Here is a 26,950-nt window from a genome sequence, read left to right on the forward strand (position 1 = left end):
TAATGGCAGATTTGTTTATAAAAAACCCTTTAACTAAATGCGACAACCGCTGCATAAAAAGGACATCAAATCCAATTTATTACTGACAGTAGTTAAACATTAAGTAACTTCCTACAACGATATTCAGATCAATACAACTTGAAAACCTAAAAAATGCATGTAACGGGTCAAGATCAGCCGAGTACACAGATACCCTCTGTCCTCTTGGAAGAAGAATGTTGGTTTTAAGGTCATTCTCAGATTTCAGTGCTAGATGGCACATGCAAAAGGTAAAAGCCATTTCCCGCAGATTGTTAGCAGCACTCTGTGGGTGCCCCTGACTATTTCCTACTTTGGTCTACTCACTGAGAGAGGACTTTTCTTTGACTGTATAAAATGTGTTTCTTATTTAACCAGTTGTAATGTCTCTGCAGCTGCAGATGCAACTAGCTCTCACAGTGCTCAGCTCAGCCTCAGACTGTTTGTTTATAACACAAAAAAAAAGACACAACAAAAGCAAAACCAAAAAAACCCACAAAAAACTCTATAGCTGGTGCTCTGAATTTATATCTAGGAACTGTAGAGATAAAATGAAAACTTTCAGAACTATACATGGATGCAGCCTCAGTGTGTGTTTTGTGGACAGGAGAATAAAAAGAATGACATTAGTTTTCTGCTGGGAAGAAAATATGCTTGGCTTCTTTCTAGCAGCCACTGAAGGACTTGGTTACTGAAGGGAACAAGCAGGAGGGACATGCTCTTACATGTTTGTTGGAGCCATGTAAATCTGACTGAACCTGCAGTACACCTGAGAGCTGTAAAACTAAAGATTCTGTCTGTGAACTTCCTGAGTGGGATTTGTTACTAAATTACATTCATAAAAGATATGTTTTTAATTACCATAGCTTTAAATCATCCTTTATTGTTGAATCAAACATGAATACATTGAGAACTCAGAGATGCTAAATCTGCTGAACTGTCTTATACATAAATCTGCATTCATCTTCCAACCATTTTCTTTAAAACAATTCTGAAAACAATTCTGAAAAGAGAAACCATCTGAAAACACATTAATGAAAGATTTCAAAATGTTTTCCAAGAAGGGAGGTGATGATATAAAAAGTCAGCAGGGTACAGCAACACTTGCATCTCCATTTGTTTATTCTTTCCCAAAGCTCACTTGATTTAGATGCAGCATCCATGCTTATGCTGCTTTTTGCTCATTTGCTTGTTCATTCACTACCAACAAGGGGCAGATTCTCCAAAACTGAATATGTGGGACAAGTGCTGAAATTTCCATTGCATGCATTCACTTGGCTGGAAATGTATGCATATGTGCAATATAAAATTTAATGATCATGCTAAATATTTAAGTGTTAGCAAAATACACCAACACCTGCCTCCTCCCGTACAGTACTTGATGGCTTACATATTGCACTTTTTGTGTTTCCTAAAGCACTTTTTATAAATACTTTTTAATCACAAAATAAAATTGAGCAATAATCACTTGAGCATCTGAAGTAATTGGCCTTATTTTGCTGTCATTGACTTTATGTAATCATTCCTGTTTTACTCTAATGTGACACTAGTGGCAGACCAATTATGCTTCATGGTTTTCTCTTTTCTTTTCAGAGCTACAAATGCCTTACAATAAAGTAACTTGCTTTATATTAGATGAAATATAAACACAATACAGAACACTTAAACAAGAATTACTAAAGGCATATGTTAATGTATGGGTGTAAATTGCAATCAGTGCCATTATTGTGACTCATGTGCCCTCTCAAACAAGTTCTTTTAAGGAAGTTTGATTAAAATATAGTGTTTGCCTGTTCTATCATATGCAGTTTCTATTCAAAACAACTACTGTTAAAAATATTTATTATAATATACATTACATCTCTTGCAACGTTAACTTGCCACAACAAGTATTTGGCAAATGCCTGCCTGGGACCATAGAAGCATAAAATCATAGAATGATAGAATCACAGAATAGTTTGGGTTAGAGAGGACCTTTAAAGTTCATCTAGTCCAACCTCTCCTGCAATGAGAAGGGACATCTTCAACTAGATCAGGTTGCTTAGAGACCCATCCAACCTGACCTTGAATGTTTCCAGGGATGGGGCATCACCTCTCTGGGCAACCTGTTCCAGTGTTTCACCACCCTCATTGTACAAAAAATTCTTCCTTATATCTAGTCTAAATCTACCCTTTTTTAGTTTAAAGCCATTACACCTTGTCCTATTGCTACAGGCCCTACTAAAAAGTTTGTCCCCATCTTTCTTATAGGCCCCTTTTAGGTGTTGAAGGGCTACAATAAGGTCTCCCTAGAGCCTTCTCTTCTCCAGGCTGAACAACCCCAACTCTCTCAGCCTTTCCTCAAGGAGAGGTGTTCCAGCCCTCTGATCATTTTTGTGGCCCTCCTCTGGACCTGTTCCAACAGGTTCATGTGTTTCCTGTGCTGAGGACTCCAGAGATGGATGCAGTAATCCAGGTGGGGTTTCACCAGGACAGAGCAGAGGAGCAGAATGACCTCCCTTGACCTGCTGGCCACACTTCTTTTGATGCAGCCCAGGATACGGTTGGCTTTCTGGGCCGCAAGCTCACATTGTCGGCTCATGTCCAGCTTTTCATCCACCAGTAGCCCCAAGTCCTTCTCTGCAGGGCTGCTCTCAATATCCTCATCCCCCAGCCTGTATTGATACTGGGGGTTGCCCTGACCCAGGTGCAGGACCTTGTACTTGACCTTGTTGAACCTCATGAAGTTCACATGGGCCCACTTCTCAAGCATGTCCTTTTAGATGGCATCCCATCCCTCAGGCATGTCAACTGCACCAGTCAACTTGGTGTTATCTGCAAACTTGCTGAGAACCCACTGTCTATGTCATCAATGAATATATTAAACAGTACTGGCTCCCATACAGACCCCTGAGGGACACCACTTGTCACTGATCTCCATCTGGATATTAAACTGTTGACCACTATCCTCTGGATGTGAACAGCCAACCATTTCCTCATCCACTGATCCACACATCAAATCCACATCTCTCCAATTTAGAGAGAAGGATTTTGTGGCGGACTGTGTCAAAGGCCTTACAGAAGTCCAGATAGAGGACATCCATAGCTTTTCCCTTGTCCACTGATGTAGTCATTCTGTCACAGAAGGCCACTAGGTTGGTCAGGCAAGACTTGCCCTTTGTGAAGCCATACTGGCTGTCTCAAATCACCTCCTTGTCCTCCATGTGCCTTAGCACAGCTTCTAGGAGGATCAGTTCCATGATCTTCCTAGGCACAGAGATGAGGCTGACAGGTTGGTAGTTCCCAGGGTCCTTCCTTCTACCCTTTTTAAAAATGGGTGCAATGTTTCCCTTTTTCCTGTCACCAGGGACTCCACCTGACTACCATGACTTTTCAAATATCATAAAGAGTGCCTTGGCAGCTACATCAGCCAGTTCCCCCAGGACTCTGGGATGCATCTCTTTGGGTCCCATAGACTTAAGCATGTTCAGGTTCCTCAGGTTGTCATGAACCTGATCTTCTCTTACATTGGGAGAGACTTTGCTCCCCCAGTCCCTGCCTTGAGGTCCATCCACTTAAGAGCTGTGGGAAGAGACGTTGCCAGTGAAGACTGAGGAAAAAAAGTTGTTGAGTACCTCAGCATTCTCCTTGTCTGTTGTTACAAGTTTGACAGTTGTGTTTAGTGGGGGTACACTTTCTTTGACCTTCCTTCTCTGGCTGATAAACATATAGAAGCCCATCTTATTATTCCTTGTGTCTCTTGCCAAGTTCAGCTCCAGCTGCATCTTGGCCTTCCTGACATCATCCCTACACAACTGGGCAATGTCCCTATAACCTTCCCAGGACACCTGTCCCTACTTCCATTGACTGTGTATTTCCTTCTTGCCCTTTTGTTTGACCAGCATGTATCGACTCATCCATGCTGGTCTCTTGCCTTCCTTTCCTGATTTCTTACACCAGGGGATTGAGAGCTCTTGTGCTCTATGGAAAGTGCCCTTAAAGATCTGCCAGCTCTGTTCTGCTCCCTTGTCCCTGAGGGTAGTTTCCCAGGGGTTCCTATTGACTACCTCCTTGAACAACTAGAATGTTTCAAGCCTTAGCACTTTTAACATTTCTCACATAGGTTATATCAGAAGGCTTTATGAATTGATATGAAATTTACATCTATGCTAGTGAGCTTTCATTCAAGGTAGAAATAATGATGGTAGTTTAAATATATTGATAACAAGGAAATTTATTTGACACAGTGACACTCTTGGCCCATAAGCAGTCAAAGAGAGAAATGAATTTTAAAAATCTTTACATTTAAACATTGTACATAATTAATATATTGTTTATGTAGTTTTAATATGGAAAAACAATCACACAGAACACTATAAAAGACTCTGGAAAAATACTATAGTCTTTGGAGACCAAGATGGCATGCTCATTATTCATTCTTGTTTTGTAGAAGAGGTGCGCATAGTGAGGCTTAGGAAGATTAAAGAAGGGTAGTCCTAGTCATTGGAGGTATACAGCCTAGGTCTTACTAGTTTCTGTGGTGTTACACAGATGGGATTTCCTACTACTTTAACTCCTTCCCCATTCTTCCCTTCATTCATTTCACAGTGCCTGGATGTTGTCTGGAAAGGCATGCACTTCTATCATGTACTCTTGGCAGAACTTCTATTTGCTTCTACTTCTGCCTTTCAATCACTTGCACTGGCACACAGATGATGCAAATTAACTGGTGGGCAATGGCACAGTTATTTAGGCAGATGCTTTTTGAAGCTGCTTACTGAAGGTAGAATTCTAACCCAAAAAAGTCAGCCCCCAAATTTTTCTGTCCTGTGATTAATTAATTTTCCAGTGATAATCTGTTTGTGAGCTGTCTGTTCTGAAAAAAGATTATACTCTTACATTCTCATGTCCTTTCAGAGGTAAACCAATAGTCAGAGAAGTTTATTTGGCAGCCTTAGAATGTGAAAAAAATATTCTGGTGAGATAGTTAAATGTTGAAACTGTGTGATATTAATATAAGTAGGGTTTAAATACATAAATACCACTATATAGGTCATCAATATATATGTTTAGCATTAGCAAGCTATGGAAATCTTAATATACAAAAACAATAGAGTAAAATTAATTAAAAGAAAAAACACAGTGAAGGATCCTACTTTCACAAAATTTGTCACCGTGCAATAAAAAATGTAGTTGCACCCTGTCATTTTTACCTTAGTTGTAATTTGGGGCAACCATGCAGATGTTTAAGAAGTGAATTTGACAATGCAAGGTCATATCCCTTTATTTCATATGCAGAATATATTTTAAAACAACTGGATACTGTACCAAAGGTAAAATCTAAAAACACATATATATGTTATTTTATCCTCAGGATAGATAAAAGAAACTAGAACAGCATCAATATGAGTGTTTAGGAACTGTATGAGTATTTACTTTGACCTTCCACACACCTATAGCAATGCTGGGATGTAGTTCAAAACTTTGTTTACATTCTATTTTTGTACTCCACAGCTGTCCTGTGCAATAAGGAAAATGAATGTTCTCTAACATGTTTAGAATTCTGCTGTGCTGCTGGTGGTGGTTTCTAATTTTACTAGAGGCACAGTTCCTGAATGCCTCAGCTCATTACAGAGACAAATATCAGTCAGTGACAGGTAACTTTTCATTCTAACGCGCTTATGCCACTGATGTCTGTGCTTCAGAGATATTCCATTTTGCACCTGAAATTAGTTTCTGTGTTACAGCTATGAAGTGTGATAAAAAAAAAGATACCGTAATTTAGATAAACCCCACTAAATGGCTCAACTGAAACAAAGCTGAAAATGAAGGTATAAATGGCAGAAGTGATTAAGACTGTCAAGTTCTCCTGGGTCCTGTTAGAGAATGGAATAGCTGATGGATTATTATTTATCCCTGAATGTGAGTTTTGGGGATTTAATTAAAGATGTTCTATTATATTTTTCAAAGCCTATTTGAGGCTGTAAATCAAAAACTGCAATAACAGAATGTGCTATTGTTAATGGAAAAATGGATAACTAGGCACTTCAGAGATGTCCATCTTTCAAACTCTTTAATTTTGCTGCTTGGATTTTTTCATTTATAGAAGTCAAAGAAACAGATGATTTTAAGAATGTCAGACTTCTCATGAAAAATGAATCTTCTCTAGCTGTTATGAATACAGCTTTGCTCACTGACCACTATTGTTACTGTAAAAAATAAAGTATATAAATGTATCTTAAGATAAAAAAGAAAAGATCCTTAAAATACACACAAGTTCAATGGTTGCAAATAGGATCACAAAATGTCTATTAGTAAAAAAGGAATTTTCCTGAAAATCTTAAAGTGTTCCCATTAGTGAAGTTCTTCAGCACTTGTGGAAAATATAAATACAAGTGCAGCTATGGAACTCCATTCCAAAAGCAGAATGGACCACACTTTTGAGTGGAGTAGAAATAGAAACTAAAGTTCTGACTAAGACTGCAGATAGCAAACAATATTTTTCACAGTATTTATATATACAGTAATTGGAAAAAATAAGGTGGAAGACAGTTGAAATCCAATGGCAAACTCTCCCTTTTTAGCTTAGCTAAAGCTAAAAAAAGAAAAAGACAAACCAATCAGCACTCAGTGGAAATCATGATGATCTGACTAGAGTCCAGAGGAGGCCAGACTAGTAACTGCTATATCAGACAGAAAGGTAAACCTCCAAGTGCAGCTCATTCAGTGATCCAAGTGAGAGGAGTAGCGGGAGTTTGTCTTTTGTGAGAGGTCTATAACTAGAAATAAAGGAGTAAAACAACACTCTTACCTTTAGGGAAACACTGTGACATTGTTCTGTTGTACCAAAGAGATAAAATAGATACATGGAGAAAAAATAAGCATTGTATAAAAGTGTCCCTAAGACCCCCTATGAGGGAGCCTAGATGAAATTCCTGGTGGAAACCAGATAGATCTTTGTCTCCTACCAGTTTTAAGGAGCTGAGCAAGAAAAGATAGCATGGCCTGAGACCTGAAGAATCTCCTTCTCCATTGACCTGGGTGCAAAAAGGGCTGGAGTTTCTCATGAGACATAGGGAGATGATCAAGAATTTTTCTCCACCTAGTACTTGCTTTTGTTGAACAACTCTCACACCTTGCAAAAGATGCAGAACTGCACAGAGTAATTGTGTCAAGACTAGACTACATTACGGACAAATTTAGTTAAATTAAAGAGGTACTGTAATACCTGCAAATCTTCCTTTCCTCTTGTGAAGGTGAAGATTGGGTTGGCTACAATGAATCCTGCCTCAGAATTTGAGATGAGAATCTGGTGCTAAGAACTACTTGCTTATGTATGTATTTATTTATCTATTAAAAAGTAGACAACTATAAACAACTGACACTGCTTTGGCAAAAATGAATTCTGTAAAGGATATATATATATATATATGTGGAAAATCCTATGTTTGAGCTAATGCAAATATTCCCAAATACTTTGGGCTGAGGAACATGGCCACATACAATAATGCTTACCAAAACGAAGGTGTAGGTAAACCCCCCAAGAGTTCTGTTCTGCATTTTGCACACCTTTTAAATCCTTATTTTTGGCTATAAACAAATCGTTTTGTGCTTCAGTTTTCTAATCTGTAAAAAACTTAAACAAAGATTCATTTATCTTTGCAATTTAAAAAGCACAGGGGAGAAACTCTGTATGTATCATAAGTTTTAAACAAACATAACTTAAGTAGGAATAATTATTTGTCTAAAAACAACAAAAAAAATAACAAAATACATTGCATTATATTCCTATAACCAGTTTTCAAAAGAAAAAAATAACTATGTTGACAAGCTAATAAATAAGAGAAAATGCAAAGAAACCACATGTAGGCCTTTATCCACCAAAATATCTCAATACACAAGGAGTCAAGCTTTAATCAGGGACTAATGGCATACTTCAAATTTAAACTCTTCTGTGATAGGAGCATAACTTCTGTTATTTTGAAGACAAGCTGAGACATACTTGATATAAATCTGATACCAATTTTAAACAGAAATAAAAGGTACTTTGTGATGATATTATCTGACTTCTCTTTGTAATTTTAGTTCTCACTATTTGTAGAAATTCTAATTGTCCATTCATACAATAGAAAGCAGCAAAACAATAAAAATGGAGGCTTTAATTCACCTAAAACATATAAAACTCTATTTCATGTAGCTAATATTACCAATGCTTGCTGAAAAAAGACACCTATTGGAAAATTTTTTGTTTGGATATTAAAGCAAATGCCCATGTTATTTTACATAAATGACCTATGCCCCTCAAGTATTTTTACATAAATATCATATGCCCCTTAGCATTACCTTGACTACTGCAAGGAGTAAAATCTATGAGGAAGTTCAGGGGAAGTAAAAGATGTGCACCACGTCAAGGAAGCTTTGTTAGGAGGTCTCAAATCAGAGAAAGTTTTCATGTCAATTTAAATTAGGTTGATGAGCCTTATTTTTCTTGTACCATGAGGTAACAAAAAAGGCAAATAAAAGATGAAGAGATTATAATCCAGTAAGTGTTGTTGCAATGATGCAGGGTCCCAGGATGGGGCTGGGCTTGCTGTGGCCCAAGCTGGTTTACACTGTTTTAACAAGGATCCAGGGGCCAAGCAACTGTTGCTGAAAGTGTTGAAGCCCCAGCTCCATAAGTGCTGTATCTGGACAAGTCCTGAGGAACACTGGCTTAAATTGTATTATTAATGAGACTTTTCTATGCTAATTTGAACAGCAAAATTTGAACAACAAAATTTGAACCGTACCTAATGCGAAAATTGTGTCAGTATTTTGTAAGTGAACCAATAATAACTGAATTTTATTTATACTGTTAAAATTTGTTGTCAGTTAGTGTTCAATTCACAATAAGTTCTTGTCTCATACATCATATGTGGTGAGTTCCTGTACTGGTTTCAGCTGTAATAAAGTTAATTTTCTTCTTAGTAGCTGGTATAGTGCTGTGTTTTGAATTTAGGATGAGAATAATGTTGATAACACACTGATGTTTTAGTTGTTGCTAAGTAGTGTTTATATTAAGTCAAGGACTTCCCAGCTTTTCATACTGCCCTGCCAGCAGAGGCTGGGAGTGCACAAGAAACTGGGAGGGGACACAGCCAGGACAGTTGACCCAAATGAGCCAAAGGGGTATTCCATACCATATTACATCATGATCATGTCCATTACATAAACTGGGGGGACATGGGGGGGGGACCGTGGCTCAGGGATTGGCTGGGTATTGGTCAGCGAGTGGTGAACAATTGTATTGTGCCTCACTTGTTTTGTATATTCTCTTAGTAGTAGTAGTAATAGTAGTAGTATTTTCCCTTCTTTTTATGTGCTGTTAAACTGTCTTTATCTCAACCCACAAGTTTTCCTTTTTTTTTTCCCAATTCTCCACTGGGGTGGGGGAGGAGTGAGCGAGTGGCTGTGTGGTGCTTAGTTGCTGGCTGAGGTTACACCATGACAGTTCCCTTCTGCCCATGACAAGATTTTGAGTGTAACAAGATGTAGGCGTAAGGAGCAGATGGAACTGGAAAGCATTGCCAACTGCTGTCCTGAAAAAAGGTGCTGATAAATACTAACTCAGCATCAGGGTCATGAGTGCATGTCTTCTTGCTTCAGGTTTTGGCTGCCTGGGCTCAGGGCTGGCTTAAATAATAGTACAGATGTTTGGCCTTGAAAAGAGCTCTTCCAAAAAATATCTGCTAAGGAGCTGCAGTGAGGTCTTGCTCTCCTGGTCCTTTGCTTCGGAATTACTTTCAAGGGGAGGCTCCTGTCCTTGCTACCAGCTGGAGGGATGTCCTCCGTTGCAGCTGTGCCCATGCCTGGCCTTGTCACTCCTCATCCAGAACCTGATGCTGATCCAGGGTCATGACCTCCAAGCTGGGGCTTAGACCTGCCTTGTCACTGTGGATGTGCCTCATGGTTACAGGGCTGCCGGTGACCCTGGCCACTGTCATGGACCAGTTCAGCTGTCCTTGGCCAGATGTACAGGGGCTCTGCCCTGCCTGCCTGACATCTGCCTGTGGCTCTTGATTGACTCTGCTTTGCAGAGCCATGTCTGCCTTTGCTGCTCTCTGGCAGTCAGGCGAAAAAGCAAAACCAGCCAGCAGGAAACTGCTTGCCTCTCCTAAAGCAGGCAATAAGATGCATAGAGCTTGTCAGGCTTTCTGAAAAAAATTAGGGTTTAGTTAACAATAAACATGTATATGGACCTTTATTTTGTCTTTACACTGCCTCTGGTTTCTAAGTAACTTTAGAATAAATTAATAACCAATTTATTTTTACAAAGTTGGATTAAGCCATTTGGTTAGCATGGAAGGAAAGCATTTACAGATGCCAAACCCTTGTAAATTTTAAGGCCTGAATGACCTCTGCCACACTGAGGTTCATTGTGGCACTTAAAAAAGATAAAAGGCATCAATTTTTCTCCCAAAAGGGACACAGCTGTGTTGGGACAAAAGACTTTGAAGTCCAATGTGTACTGTTTATTGACAGTGATATTAGAATTGTTTCCACAATGTGTTATCAGTCCTTCACGGGTTCTGCGACCTCTAATTTAGTTAGCATGAGTGATGAAACAATTCTGAATGCAAACTACAATGTAATAAGTAAATAAATAGATAAATAAAAAAAAAATTAAGGATCTGGTAGTTGCTGTGCAGATCAAACCACTAAACTTCCATTCACACTCCCATGAACCTCCTGATATAAACTTGCAATAACTGTGAAAAGTGACAGAAAAAGACTCAGGACATTTTCAGCTAAATTTCATTCATCTTTCATGTGTATGTATTCTGAATACTGCTAAAATGCCCAATGAACTGAAACAAGGGTACTCAAAGACTAGATAATACAATCATGAACAAATAGCTTTAATTCAAACTGAAACAAGAACAGTTCCAGAGAAGTTTAACCATCCTCTTATGTACAGACCTGCCATGTAGTCATGTTAATGCATAGGACGTTAATGCATAGACCTGAGGCTTCTAAATTCTCAGAATACTTTTTACCTTTTGGGGAATAAGAACTATGTATTAGGAATTTACTATACATTTAAAAATGAAACAAACAAAAACCGAAAGACACAGAAAACACTACATGCTAGCAAAGAAATATACAGCATGTAGCCAGCATTTCACAACTGCTCACTCATTATGTAGCATAGTAGGAGATGTGTCAATGGAAAAAGTAAGTATGCATAAAATTATGGACTTTATAGGCAATCCTACCTTTTTATTTTTCTTTTACAACTGTGGTGAAGCCAACACTTTACAAAAAAAATTTTACAGTTGGTAAAACCAAGACACTGCTGATAGAAAGAGGCACACAACAAAGTTTGATATCAGATCAGATAAAAATCCAAATTTTTTATGTCTATAACATTATTTTGTAGATATATTCCCTTGACCTTCTTTTGAATGTTTATCCTAGAAGACTGTGTGATACTCTCCTAGTCTAAAAAAATTTGGTATTTGTTACTGTTACTGCTCTGGTCATTTTAAGGGGATTGCTTTGGTAAAAGAGTAAGTTACTTTGATTAGGAAGAAAAAAACAAAATTAAATGTTGGAAAACTTACATGATGACTGATTTCTTGCTATCACAATTTATCCCTCTATTAATCACCAGTCTCTAGTGGTCGTATTATATCAGTAAGATGTGTTTATAAGGGAAAGTTTCTCCAACATGAAAAGATTTATTTTTTATAATAGTATCAAACAAATGTAATTCAAATAACTCAAAACCACCATACTGTAAGCTATATCAGTAGCATAAAAATGGCAACTAGGTTCTCAAATTAACTATTTAAATGTGCGTTATTCTCCTTCAGGTAGAACTCTCAGGAGCACTTAGTTCTAACTTAATGCTGCTTCATTGAGCATGAGGATGCCTCCATGGGAGCAGTGTTAAGGCAGACTTAAGCACTTTTGCAAAGTCTACCCTATAGCTTATTAGAAAATATCTTGTTGAAGCATACAGCAAACCAAAAGCTCTGTGTAATAGAGAAATGGTTCAAAGATTTTTCAGCCTTAGGGAACCTTTCTAATCATCTCATCTGAACTTCTACATAACGCCACAGAATTCAATTCATTACTTTCTGTATCAACCTATTGTCTTCCAATTAAGGTATAGAAATTTCCTTTTTAGAAAGCCTCCCGGTCTTGGTTGAAAGGCTAGTTTCTGATACAGTATTCCTTAGTAAACTGTCCCAGGGCACAATTTCCCAACAGGTCTGCTGATAAGTAAACAGTTTTGATGCAAGTCTTTCTCTGTCAGCTAGGTTCTCTAAAGCACAAATTGTGGAACTCTTTTCTGAACACTTCCCATATAAGCTCCCTTTACTACAGGTAATGCTACAAACCCACTTATAAACAATCATACTAGTATTTTGTTTGTGTATAACACACCTTCCATAATACACACAGTTGAGTATTGTTACATCATTTCAGATTACACTGTTTTAGAAATCTTGGTGTTTTATGGTGTTATATGATTTTACACTACATAAAGCATGAGCCAAAAACCTTTATAAAATATTATCAATGAAAAAAACTGCAAAATGAAATACAGCTGCTTTTTATCTCACTAATGAGCAGAGACACTTCTGGTGCTGATAGCTAAGTCCTCACTCTTGCTTAAAAACAAATACCAAAGATTATCTTTTTTTCAGTCTTAGTATGCACGAGTGTATGAAGCATGTATTAATGGAGAATGAAATTTGTGCACAGACATTAAAAAAAACCAAATTAAAAATCAGAGTCTTTCAAAAGTGACTAGTTCAAACTCCTTTTCTAAAAAGGATTTTCACAGTGGCAGCTTCATGAACTGTTGGAATGGTGGAAGAGAAATTTGGGTACATCATTAGGCAGTAGAGAGGTGGACATGTCTTTCATAACAGGCTACTCTCTTTGTATGAACACTTCACGCAAATATTGCATGCAGAAATACACTACATAAAAGAAGACAGCTGCAAAGTCAGGGAATCTAATTTAAGATTGCTAGTATGTTTCTACTTCAAAGTAAGCTTTGTATGAGAGAGAGTATCCTTTCTTTAACTATTTAATTAGAGACAAGATAAAGATATACTTTGTTCCCAGATATTCAGAAGTTTATTTTTCTAAAACATATCAGGCATGAAAAGAGTTTGCATGCTTTAAAAGTTTTCTGTTTATTTCCAGCTGTTATCAGTTGAGTTTAAGAAAGTTAATATTCAGTATTTTCTACTATTATTCACTGGCCTTCCTTACTGAAAATTATTCAAATTTTGATCTGAAAACAACATTATTAACTATCTTATGGAATTTTCTGGTGGCTTTGTCATGAGATCTTAGGTCTTTACTAATATTAAATAACAGGTCTTCAGAATAATCAAATGAAATGAGGCAATGTTAATGTAATTTTACACAAAGGAAACTGAGGCAGAAAGGTTACAGAAAGAATTATAAACTATCAGCTAATTTGGTGTGACCAATTTTTTGATGAACAGGGGTTAATTTTTCATCATAATTAGAGCAATATAGCTCTTTATAGGCTCAGAGCAGAGCTCTCACTAAACACCATTGTAGGTGAGATGATTCACATTTCTGCAGATTATACTGTGTCTTGTATTTTCAGTCAAAAGGTAAGGAACACAGAATCAGTGACCCTTTGTGAAAAGCGTGATTAAAAGATGTGAGTATGTAACTGAGTGCTGTTCAGGACAAATGCATATACACATGCTGTACCAACACCAAATTTGGGGTTTACGGGAAACTTTAACTGACTTTTTTCAAGTTTGGGGACTTGATTTTACATGAAAGATATATTATAAGTAATGATATATTATAAGTAATACTTTTTAGAAAGTATTAAACATATCTAAATCTGAGAGAAAACATCTGTGCCTGCTTTGCTTCCATTTAATCATGGATATTTTTCCTCTCAAGGCTTTCTAACCCTCAAACACTTTCAGAAGTTTTAGACAGCTTTTTACATGTTTAAATTCAATCTGATGATAAAAAACCACTTCTTCCAACACAGGAGTAATTTTCTCTTGATTTACTCTTAGTTAAGGTCAAGACTCAGCCCCACATTTTAATAGGTACATACGCTTTTGTTTTGCTCTAGGAAATCTAGAGATTGAACTTTACTTCCCTAAATTCCCTGCAAGACTCTCATACCATACTGTATCTGCAAAAATAATAAAATTTATATACATTTTAATTCATATAGAACTACCTTAAATCATCGTTGAAGCTTTTATTCTTGTGTAATTGGCTCCACAATAGTCTACTCTTTGCCAGATTTGGCAATATACTTCCATCTTTGAATTTTTCAGGAAGGTAGGATTCCCTGGTAACTAATGAAAAAAAAGAAATTTGCTTTATAGTTTAAAATTTTATTTGAAGACTACATATGATTTATTGTATGCAATAGATTAAACAAATACTTTGTGTAGGAGATCAATATATTTGATTAGGTGTCAGGTCTTTTCATTGGACAATTTAACTTTTGCAAATTTGTGTCTATATATGTATTTCATTTGCTGAATAACATTCATGAACAATACAGGATTGCTGTGTAGATACCTTTGAAACTTCATAATACTATTTATTTTCTAGGTATCTAAAAAACCTTATGTACTCCCAAGATAAAATATAATTTAGCTGGGTAAACAAGCATTTCCCAGGGCAAGACAAAAAAGAAAGAGGAAGTGATAAGATTTTTTTATTATTATTTCTGAGCTTTCCACCTGATTTAAGAGACACATCTAATTCATGGATTCTGAATATATCATCACACATGAGAGAGGGCATAAAACAGAGTAGGGCAGTACATGCAGTCACACTTTATCTTCAATAGGTGTGCTTTTTAGAGGTTGTAGAATGAACTTAAATCCATGATTTCACTTCTTCAGCCTAATGTCTCTTCCAGAGATTTCAAGGTTTTACTGTTTTGACTTCCATATTCTATATACTGTCTTACCCGAATTTATTTTCATAAAATCATTATTATTGAAAAATTACATATACATCTACAAAATCTCTTCTTATAACACATTTGGTGCATAAATTTTATAGACATAAAGGTATATATGCTAATTAAAAGCAGGAGACACAAGAAAAGTAAGAGAAAAGTTGCAAAGTTAGGATACTAAGAGGCAAGAATACCTGTAGGAAACTTGATTAAAAAAAAAAGAAATAAAAAATGTGTCCTGGACATAGTTTTCTTTCCTGTTAATTACCTTATGTTCAAAAGCCCAAGGACACAAGCTTAGAGAACCTTTGTTTGTAGCTGAGCAAATCTAAGTTCCCTAAGTCACTGAAATATAAGAACATCTATCTGATTTGACAAGTTGCTTATACACAACTCACAATACTAGAAAAAATTGATGTTGTCTACTTCTTACAAAAAAGTGGCAGAAAATCTGGTACGTTGCAATATATCAGGGGAATATATTTAACATTTTTTTTATATAACACTTTTCAACATAAAGAAAATAACTAATGACAGTTTTCAGATATTAAATATATGTACATTAATAAACTGCAAAAGCATATTTTGATATAATTTACAAATAAAGCAGTTTTGAACTTTCTAACTTCAGGGATTTCTGTGCTACAGCAATCTGGAAAATTTTTAGACTTGAAAATATCAAAGCAATAATTTTTATAGACCAATTTTTAGAGATAATGAATAGATTTAAACAAACACTTTTCATAATTTTTTTTTCCATGAAGATTACTTAATATAAATGTGGAGGACATATGCTTGACAATGATGTAATAATTAATAGTTGTTGATCAGTAGTAGAGTGATTGTTGTGATATAACAATTGGAGTTGGAATGATATATAAAATAATACACACTGAGATTAACTCAGATTGTAAACGATAACATCATTAACCTCATGATCAGATGATAGTCTGATAATCTCAGCTAATGCATTCATAACAGAAAAATATGAATCTGAGATCTTGGGGTGACTGGGATATATGGACTGAATTTGAGTTATAGTTGAAACTTCTGTTTCAGATCCTTTAGAGCTGTCAAAACAAAACTACAATGTTAACTGAAAGCATGGTAAAGAAATGGGTCTTCTTACAACTACATATTAAAAACACCATATTGGATCATATTGGCATCCTTAGACTTTCTAGAACACCAACTACATTAAGCTCATAACTAGCCTGCCTTCAACTACAAATATGGATTTATATGGAGAGCTTTAAACTAGATTTAGCAGGGGAAGGGGATGGAGTTTTGAGCAACAGAAAAGATCCAGGCCCTGCTGATGTATTGGGAACCAACAGGGAAACACCTGTGAAATGCCTTAAAGGAATTAGGGCGTGTTTCTCTAAAAAGGTGACACAGTCAACAGCCCAGCTGAAGTGTCTCTATACCAATGCATGCAGCATAGGTAACAAGCAGGAGATGATGGAAGCCATTGTGCAGCTAGGAAGTTATGATCTAATTGCTATCATTGAAAAGTGGTGGGATGAATCACATGACTGGAGCACTGCAATCAATGGCTATAAATTTTTCAGAAGGGACAGGCAAGGAAGGAAGGGTGGAGTGGTTGCCTTCTGTGTAAAAGAATGGACTATCTGTGCAAAGCTGTCTTTCATAAAACAATGATGAGCAGGTTTAGAGTTTGTGGGTAAAAATTAGGGGCCAAGCCAATGAAGGAAACTTCATGGTTGGTGTTTATTACATGCCACCTGACCAAAGGGAGCTTGTTGATGAACATTCTTACTTCAGCTACAGGAATTATCATGCTCATAGGCTCTGATCCTGCTGGGGGCTTGCAATCACCCTGACATCTGCTGGACAGAGCAAGATGCAAGTGGTTCAGGAGACTTGGAGTGTGTTGAGGATAATTTCTTAATCCAGGAGATAGGCAGCCCAACTGGAGGAGAAATGTTACAGGACCTGTTGCTCATCAAAACAGAAGAACTAGTTAGAGAGATCAAGATTGGTAGCACCTTGGGCTGCAGTGATCATGCCTTGGTGGAATTCACAGTCTTAAGGGATATGGGCCTGGTGAAGAGTGGAGTCAGGACACTGAATTTTAGGACAGCCAGACAATACTTTCTTGTATTTTAAACCTAAAATTGAAGTTGTAAATAAGACATCCTCACTGTGGTGAAGACGAAATCTCAGCCTGAAGAAATTACAGTAGCAGATTTTACAGTTTACTTCCAATAGCATTTCAGGTTTCTTTTCTTTTCATTTTATGCCAGTGTGGCTAAACTGTGGGAAGCATTGTGCTCAGCTTAAAGAAAAAAGTCAAGGAATCTACCTCCTTCGAGGTGGAAAAATTTTGACATTTACATAGCAGAGATGAACATTTTAGAAGATACATTGAACTTTCTGCTTAGTGTCAAAAATATGTCTACTTTGTAAATTTTCTAAATATCTATAATGTATTTCAAGTATAATAAAATGATATTTAGATATTGATAGATAAGTATTGAAATGTCCATTTTTTAAATAAGAGTTTTTTAAAAAAACATAGTTTTTAAAAAATATTTAGTTACATATACCTATGTATTCAGCATTTGTAAAAACCTGCTTGAATCTAACGAAAATGTGTTTTTAACAATATTTATTCAATCCTATTTGTGACTTATTTAAACTAGTTTCCACTCATTTCTTTTACAGGATCTTTTGTCACTATGTTGGTGCATGTTTTAAGGAACAGATTTATCACACAGGTATGTATACTGCAATTAATTTGTTTATATGTAGAAGACAAGGTTCTTGTCAGAAGTGGTTTCACAGCCTATTCAGGCAACGGATATTCACAATTAGTCAGAATTAATTACAGGATAAAACGGCATGTTATATTACTGATAAATAAAGTAATTCAAGTCTTTCTAGACATAGTTTCCACTAGCAATTGCTAAATATGTAGTTAGAAAATAAATTCTGTATCTTACAAAATGACTGAACAATTGCACATAGAACGATGACTAGTGATGTTGAAACCTGATATAAATGGCAGGCCACAAAACCATAACATTTTTTGAAAAGGCTCTCACTTGGATCAGTTGCAAGGAAAGATAAACCAGTAACTCCCATACAGTTCTTAAAAGAAAAACAGTAAAGCAGACAAACTTTTTTTTTTTTGTATGAACATTCTTCCTTACCAAATTTGAGTGCAGAGTGAACATCTGCTAACTTTATAAAATAGAAACACAGTGTTTAAATGTTTCTTGACTAGTGATAATGGTAATTATTATATCAGGTTTGTGTCTTCAGTATGGAAAATATTGTATAATGCTACAGCATGCCATCATGGGAAATTCACCAAAGTAAGCTTGCTATATGATACATCATGACCAAAGGATATTAATCTATGATGTTTACCGGAAAGAGAGATTAGTGATTACAGGTGATTTTGCTGCTTGTTTGTCTGAATCTTAAGAAACCAAAATTCATATATTGCTGGAGAATGAAGAAAATGTGCACAGTATTATTAGGAGAATCAACCACAACATACTTTCTGAGACTGTTAAGGAAGCAGGGACTCATTCTTCCACCTTTAAGACTAGATGCAGACAAAACATTTCTACATTTAAACTTTTTGTATTTCCCTGCTTACCTGAGACAAAACTGAAGTAGACACTCACTATAATGTGATGCTTCACAGTTTTGCTTTTGACCCATTTCCACCTGCTGCTAGATATATCTCACAGCTACTAGACAGGAACACTTAATATCACAGAGAGCAAATTCAATTTCAAGAACATTGTCACAGCAACAATGGTGAGCAGAACAGCAAATGAGAATAGGAAATACAATTGTTAAACATTTTCTCTCCTTCAAGAGAAAATTTGCTATTTCCTTTACTGAATTATCCATAGGTCTGCCCCATTATTCATATATAAATACTATGACTATTATTTGTAACTTGGGTCTATATAACCTAGTAAAATTTTAAAGGACATTGTTATATTTAATCTAGTGTCATAAATGAGCCCTAAGTATGAGCCAAAACTCTAAGCTGCAGCTTCTGGAACTTATGACCTAGAAAACAGATCAGCTGCGTACTAAGGAACATTGGTACAGTGCAGAAGAGAACATGGATTCTATTGTTACAATGCTCCAAAGAAGTCAGAATTTTTCTTCTAAGAAAACAGGCTGTGATTTGTCTTATTGCTGTGAGTGCATAAGCACAAGGAAAGATGATCAACATGGTGGGGACAGAAGAAAATTTTTGTATAGAACACCTAATGATGTAAAACCAAAAGTGCACTTAATACTTTTTTTTACCATTAGGCTGAGCCATGGGATTGTACTTTGATGACTTTTTTGATGTTGTTTAGTAGGAGACAGGATCCATAGGGAGATCGTGCATGACAGTGAGGGAGAAAAGACTAGTGTAAATTTCTTATTTTAGTTTAATCATAAATGTTTGCAGGCAGGACAGGGAAAGGATGCAGAGAGCCCTCTTTAGTATTGAAGAGAAGAAACAGCTAAGACGAGTGACAGGATTTTGCACTGAGAACAAAAAAAAGAATATGTTTCATTTATTAGGAACTCAGAAATAGATTAGAAAGAAAGGCATGAGAAACAATATTAAGCTGCCAGCTCATGATTTTGAGGACATAAGGCAGAATGGTGAAAAGAATTAGAGAAAAAGGCAGAACAGCTTATCATAAGGCAGATCTTGTATATACTTCCAAGATGAAAGATTGGATGTCCTGGAAGAGACTGCAAAGGGCTTATGTAATGGAAGGCAAAGTAGGAAATAAGATATCAGAGGTGGAAATGATCAGCACAGAAATGATCACTCAAGATTCAGAGAAGAGACGCATCAGAGATAAGACCTGAACAGCAAGGAGAGACTCTACGCCATTAAATCAAAAAGAGATGAGAGGGGAAGCAGCATCCCCCAGAAGGAAAACTTATTGAATATTCACTGTTGTAATAGGTACACACACAAATTGATAACCTTTCAGGGCCTGCAACAAGTGCAGAGGAGAAGAAAGAAGGAAGAGGTTAAGAAGTGTGAAAAAATGCAGACATAATCACAGAATCATTGAGACGGGTGAGAGTGAGATATTTCCAGAGAGATTCAGAAAGCAGCGTAACTTTCAGTGTGTTGAGTACCTTCCTGGGGGACCCTCTCATTTCTTCTATTCATGTAAAAGAACATTGAAAAATTCACCTGCTGACTTAAATGTTTGTGCAAGCAACTTAATTACCCCTTTTAGTAACTGAACAAAGTAAAAAGTTTGATCATGGAAGGTCAAAACCAGACCTGTGGAAAAAAAATTTCATTTTTATTTATTTGTACTTAATGTGAAATATCAAAGAAACTCTTCCAACAGAAGGTTTAGTTTCTCTAATATTTATATGGTAAGGGTGAGTTAATGTTGTATGCAAAGTTAAGGATAACAAGGCTACATTAATACTATAATACCATTAATACCTGATAGTAGACCACAAAACTGTAGAGATAGTAGACCATAAAACTGTAAGTGATCCGCAGGTCACTGAACCTAATTCACTGCTACGGTAAGGATTTATATTACATGTTTTCCCTTCATTAATTAGTACATGTAATGTACTATGAAATCAAAATTACCAGGTTGCTCACACAGTTTTTATGAATCCATCCTTTTTCTTACAGTACTGTAAAATAATTAACAATTTCAGTTACAAGGATCCATGACAGGACCTACACTTAAAAAATTATTTCTGCTGTATTCTTCTATGTGAGTACATTTTTAGGCAAGTCGCCTACAGAATTTATTTCATTTTTCAGAGGCATTTTGATAGAAAGTCTACAAGTCAACCCCTTCACCTAATCAGCCAAGAGGGATAAGGGCAAGAAATCATTTAGAGACATGGGCATTACCTGTTTTGTTGATGTTAAATCAGGCAGGTCACAGAGCTGATATCTCAAAACACATTATATTCATAAACTGTAAGTATAAACTATTAGGAAGTACTAAATCTTACCATTTAAATAATGCAAATACAAATACCATCTCTTTGTAATCTCATCAGCAAGTTTAGAACAAAAAGACAGAGGAATATCAGGTTTTCACAGTTGCTGGATGACCTCAACTACAATGAAATTAGCAGAAAGACCTCAACTACAATGAAATCAGTGGAAGATATAAAAGCAAGGTTTTCAAAAAGATGCCTTTTAGTCCTGTAAGTAGATGAATACTTTCTCAACAGCCATTAGTCAAACAGCTAAAAAGTGCATTTTTACTATTATAAACTGAACTAAGACAAGAAACTAGAAAAACTAAACCATATATTTTGAAAGGTTCTGAAATAATTTTAAAATAACAGTAGGTGATTTTTATTTGATCTTCTCCATCATATGAAGCCAAGACAAATTACAGTCCAGATTAAGTGAAACAGTAAGCATATGTGTATTCAGACATCATCAGTAAGTGCACCAAGCACTGTTGCTTAGGTGACATTAAAGTCAAGGACACTAATCATATATTTGAAGCTTTAAATATGCTTAAAATTTTGTGCTAGGTTAGGGACAAATATGAAAGAGATTTCAGTAGGCATAAAGATACTTTAGCCTTAATTTATTAAGGAGTGATAAAAAATCATAGAAAGTCTGGAAATAGGAAAAAACCTTTGAAACAAATCTATTAAAATATGGACAAATGAAAAAAAAAAAAGAAAAATAGGCAGTAGCTAGTCTTTGATTTCAAAGGAGCACACTTTAAAAAATTAAGGAAATAACAAAAATTTGAACAAAGCAGAAACTCGGATCTCTTTAAATCAAAGTCCCAAATCCAAATTACACTGGATGTCAGACTTCCGCATCTGAAAAAGATGTACCAGACTCATCACCAATCTGACAAAAACAGATTCCTCATTTTTTTTTTTCCTATACAGCAAAAATTCTTAAAGAAAGACATTTTCACCTATTTATATTAATCACCAAAAAACCCTTCCATCATCGCCTGCCTATTCTTTGCCCGGTGACTTGAGTATACTTAGTGAAAACTGGTTCCCTGTTGAGTCAGGTGAACACAAGTCCTGATTTGTTTTATAGCCATTGTTCACTATCTTATTTTATCTTTCTCCTTACAGATTTATATTCTTCCTTAAGATCTTATTAGGTCTTAGCTTTTGCCCTTCATTGAATTTCTCAAACATGCTCAAACAAAACTGAGCTTTGGCATTTTTCTAATCTCGATCCCAGAGATTCAACACCATGTTCATGATAAAAAGTGAGTTTGAGTGGTGCACACATTGTCATCAAAGATAAAGTTTAATGTCCTCTTAAATAGTCCGATTAAAAGTTAGTATAATTCTATTGAGCTTACATAATTTAATTATTTTGAAAAAAATTAGTAGTAGTAACCAAGATGCATGAGTTTTATGAAGTATTATTTATTCTCTATCATTTTATAACTACAGAGGATAAAGGATTGGCCATCAGTGGTGTGTTTTGTTTGGTAACTGTGCAATCATTCATTGCTTTTAAGTGGAATTCAACTTTTAGAAGTTAATGTCCTGTTAAGTCCCACTTATTATTATACTTTACAGTATTAGGAATCAAATACTAATTTCAAATAAATGACTTTTGACTCAGAAGAAGATACTAATTAAATAAGGTTCTTTTACAGTAAGATGGAGTATACAATCTTATAAAACTGTGATATTTGGAGACTATAACACTTTCTTATAGAGCTACTTGACATTTGTATAAAGAGGAAGAAAGGTTAATGGCAAAAAAAAATTCAAGGGAAACCTAATGCTAGTGAAATGTATTTTGGCCAGGAATCCTTATTATAAAATATTATCACTTTTACAGCTTTGTCTTTATGGGGGGGGGGGGGGGGAGAAAAGGACTCCAAGCAAAACATTAAAGTAGCTAACACCTCTGTCTTGCAAGAGGTGAATTGCCCCTAGATTAAAGAGATTTGCAAGCTAAGCAGATGGGCACAATGCCGAGAAGTGAACTGTTAAAATTCAGATTCACATAGGTGAATTTGTCTCTTTTTTCCAAACCTTATAGCAGAGATACAGAGACTGTCCTCAAAAAAATATGTGGCTCTATTATATAAGAACATAATTAAATATATCTCATTCAGTTGTACCACAGGACCACGTGTGTTTGCATGTATGGAGAATTTTTTTCTTTGCTTATCGTTTCAGCCTCAAACACTGTGACAGTTTTAACTGGGTTGAAGACTCAAGGGTAAGAAAGAAAGCATTGAATAAACTAAAGAGAAGTATAATTTTATCAACATCTTTTAAAAAATAAAAAAGTGTGTATCAAAGTACTAGATATTTTAAATATTCAGTCTTCTCACTAACTTCTAAAAAAACATTCTGAAAAAGAACATTTAAATTGCATGGTCCTTAAAAATATATTAATTATATAGAATTGATGTTTAGGAATGAATGTATTGTATTAGGAAACCCCTTCATATTATCCCTTTCCTGTATCAATTCAAGTACTAAATCTTTTCAAAGAAACTTTGAATATACTGACATCTACACATTCAATCAATGACTTTGTTACAGAGCTATAAATGCCTGTGTAGCAAAAGAGTGAAGGGAGAGACTATTTGCAGAAGCCAAGGATTATGGCACATCTGTAATCACCTACAACGTCAGCATTCAGACAGTAAAATGGATGATGATAAAAAACATACACCTGAGGGGAATACATTATCTGAAGCTAGCGTAAGTGGCATAAATGCTTCATTACCATGGAAATGGTGCACAGTACATGACAGCAGAGAAAGTCAGTTGAGACAGGTCATTTTAATTTTAATTGATAATATGATCACAGGTGTGCTTTTAATCATTTCACCACTTAAGGTTTCTCAACAACTATCACTAATAATTTCATATGACAAGCATGGTGCGCTTGTGACATTGCAAATACAACCTAGAGTTACTTACAATGACTGCTGACTGGCAAGCCACTCTCTCTATTGTCAGGCCACAACTCCATAAAGCCTATTCATTTAGTAAACTAGAGGTCACTCAACCTCTCCATGATGCCCTGTAACATTTGCGTTTTATGCGAAGTGTGGCTGATGTAATCAATGTCGGCAAAAGTTTTGACAGTGTTCTTCCAAATAAACAGTGCCTTCTGGGTGAAGATGAGGTGGCAAAGAGGCAGGACAGGATTCAGAAGGACCATGAAAGATATAGGATCAAAAAGCTCAGATCATTTAGGGACACATCATTAAACTGAAAACAAGGACAGTCCTAATCCATAAGGCTTCCTGGCTCCCAGAATCTTTATGCTTTAAATTTCAGAAAAACTTAATTGAATCTGTTGTATTGTATGCCCCAGTTTAACTCTAACAACACTGCAGTGCCTGAGGTCTAGTTGGAGTCAAGAACATATGATTCAGGAAGAAGTATTCACAATAGTAAATAAATACTGTATTGTAAGAACACAAGCAAAAAATATTAGAACTGCAAAAGCAATGCATACTGTGTTTTGCATACTCAGTTTCACATTCTATTTAGATAGTATGCATAATGCTTTTAATCAGAAATTTCACATCTCCCTTCTTCACCTGGTATCCTTAAGATGAGTCCTAGAATGAGGAGTTCTACAAAACACAAGTAGTGTGAGAAAGTGTTATAGTGTTGCCATTTAATTTTTTTTCCAAAATTCATGCTACCATTAAGATACAGATGGAGTTTTTGAAAACAAGTCTACGGCCAAAGTTAAAATATAAATTTTGCCCGAGTGTACTGATAAGATCTATTAAACAAGCTATTCCACCATAACATATATATTAACATTCAGACCTCATATAGTGTTAAATTGCTCATTTTAAGGTATATTTCCTTTATAAAATTTTTTACCTTCACAGCTAAGTTAATCAGGAATGAATAAGCACTAATATTATAATTAATATAATATTGCAATATTAACCTATACAATTTCTTTTGCATTAATATTAGCATATTTTTCCCACTAAGGATGGAAGGAAATTGCTTTAAAGCAATTTTGTGAAAGGGGAGGGGAGGGGAGGGAAGGGGCGGGACTAATTTGCAGAATTTATCCGACCTTATCCAGTCTATATTGACTACTAATTCTTCATTAAATGACCATAGAGAAAACATGACCAAAATTATATTCCCTTCAGCAGATCTTGTCCTGTTGCAAATCTTTAGAGGTTAAGAACCAGGCTTAACATAGAGAAATGCATTTTAGTCTTACAAGAGATTGTCATACTAAAATTTAATGATAACTTTATAATACTGTTTTAGCATGTGAATTAAAAGAAAAATTGCCAAAGAACTCTTAGAAGCCTCCAGTGAATTTGTAATATGAAATGGAGCTCTTCTACGTGAGTGACAATTAGAATAAAATAACTAATATTCTATTATACAGTAATAAATACAATGCTGTTTACTTTAGTAATGTCATACTGGAGCCACTAATAACCAGGAGTAAAATATAGCTTCTATTGGCAAAAAGTGCTTTGACATGTTTTTAATAATATATGTTCTGACCTTTGCTTTCCTTCATTCCCTCTTTTGTTTTGTTTAATTGGTTTTGCAAGTGCTTTTTGTCGTAAATGTATGTCATCTTCATACTAGCATAGTATGAATCTAATTAAATGTAACTGCCGTTGCAGTAGTTTAAGAAATACAGAAGGAAAATGACCAGCTTTCCTAGTAGTTACAATTATTCTTCAGTAACAGATATAATAACATTACAGATAACATGATAGTATAATTTTTCCTTTCTTAAAATATTTTACTTAAAGATGACAATTATAAAAATTGGAGCAGCAGGATTTAAACAGTTCCATTTCAGAATATTCAAATATTTTTGATGTATTGAAAAATATTTCCCATGAAAGAAGGATGAACAGAACGAATATATTCTATTCTGCTTTCTATTTGCTTAGCACAGGTGTCAACCAAAAAACAACACAGTGAACAGAAGGGATAAAATCTTGGCTTCACTGAAGTAAATGGCAAATCTCCCATTGACTTTAACGGGTCAGGGTTTTTCTAAAACTGGTTTTAAAATCACAGTTGCCAGAATGTGAGACACCACTGAAGAGACTACTTTCTCCTCTGATGTGAGATGAAGGCAGATTGGATGTACGTGGTAGTCAGAGCAGAACATTGAACACTGCAGCTTCATGGCAAAGTTTATATGCTGTAGAATGCAGAGCTCTCCCAACCAAAAAAAAAACCCCAAACCACATAATTTGTCTCTTTCACTTGACATTGTCTCATAAATAAAAGATAAGAGGATGATGAATTATAATTTGTAAATAGTAGAGCCAAATAATCATTGTTGATTGCTAATAAACTACAATGAAAACTGATTCATACAAACCAGAAGTTGTACTGCAGCAATAAATATCTAGGAGGGCACTGTACTTTAATAACAATTGTTGTGTTGTTTCTTTGAATATTAATTTCTATTTGCATAGCTCTTGGCTAGAAACCAATGGGAAAATATTTCTTCAACAGGTTGAAACAAATCAGCCTGTCAACAACTCACTTTTCTGCCATATTTCAAGTTCAAAACATTTCCACTTTGCCATGATAAATCACCCTGCTTGGCAAATGCGGAAGACCAAAAGTTAAAATGAAATATATTGTTAGAAAATTTTAAAATCATATAATGATAGCCATTTAATATAGGTATTACAACAACACTGAGAAACTCCACCTTTTTCCTTCATATTCATTGCTTTCAGAAAGCTGTTTCTCCATTTTAGCAAGGTAATTCTAGTGATACTGCTATTAGAAGTTCCACAGAATGAGGTAGTTTCCTGGCAGCTATGAAGGGTAGAACCTCTGTAGTGAATTCCATTGTCAAAGCTGTTGAAGTGCGCTCTGCACACACATAATTACTACTGCTGATCCAAATTCTACAGCAATTACAGTATTCAAATAAATGGGAACACAGCAGCACATCACCTAAGAATCCTCTGGCAGTACAAAGATAAGTAC

At 35.6% G+C, this 26,950-nt stretch overlaps 1 protein-coding gene across 21 annotated transcripts in view; it reads right to left on the reverse strand.

Moving 5' to 3' along the window:
- PTPRD (protein tyrosine phosphatase receptor type D) overlaps nucleotides 1-26,950 on the reverse strand; it is a 1,298,969-nt gene that overhangs the window by 676,150 nt on the left and 595,869 nt on the right. The window lies entirely within an intron of this gene.

This window comes from Haliaeetus albicilla, chromosome Z, assembly GCF_947461875.1.
Source record: "Haliaeetus albicilla chromosome Z, bHalAlb1.1, whole genome shotgun sequence".
Lineage (NCBI taxonomy): Eukaryota > Metazoa > Chordata > Aves > Accipitriformes > Accipitridae > Haliaeetus > Haliaeetus albicilla.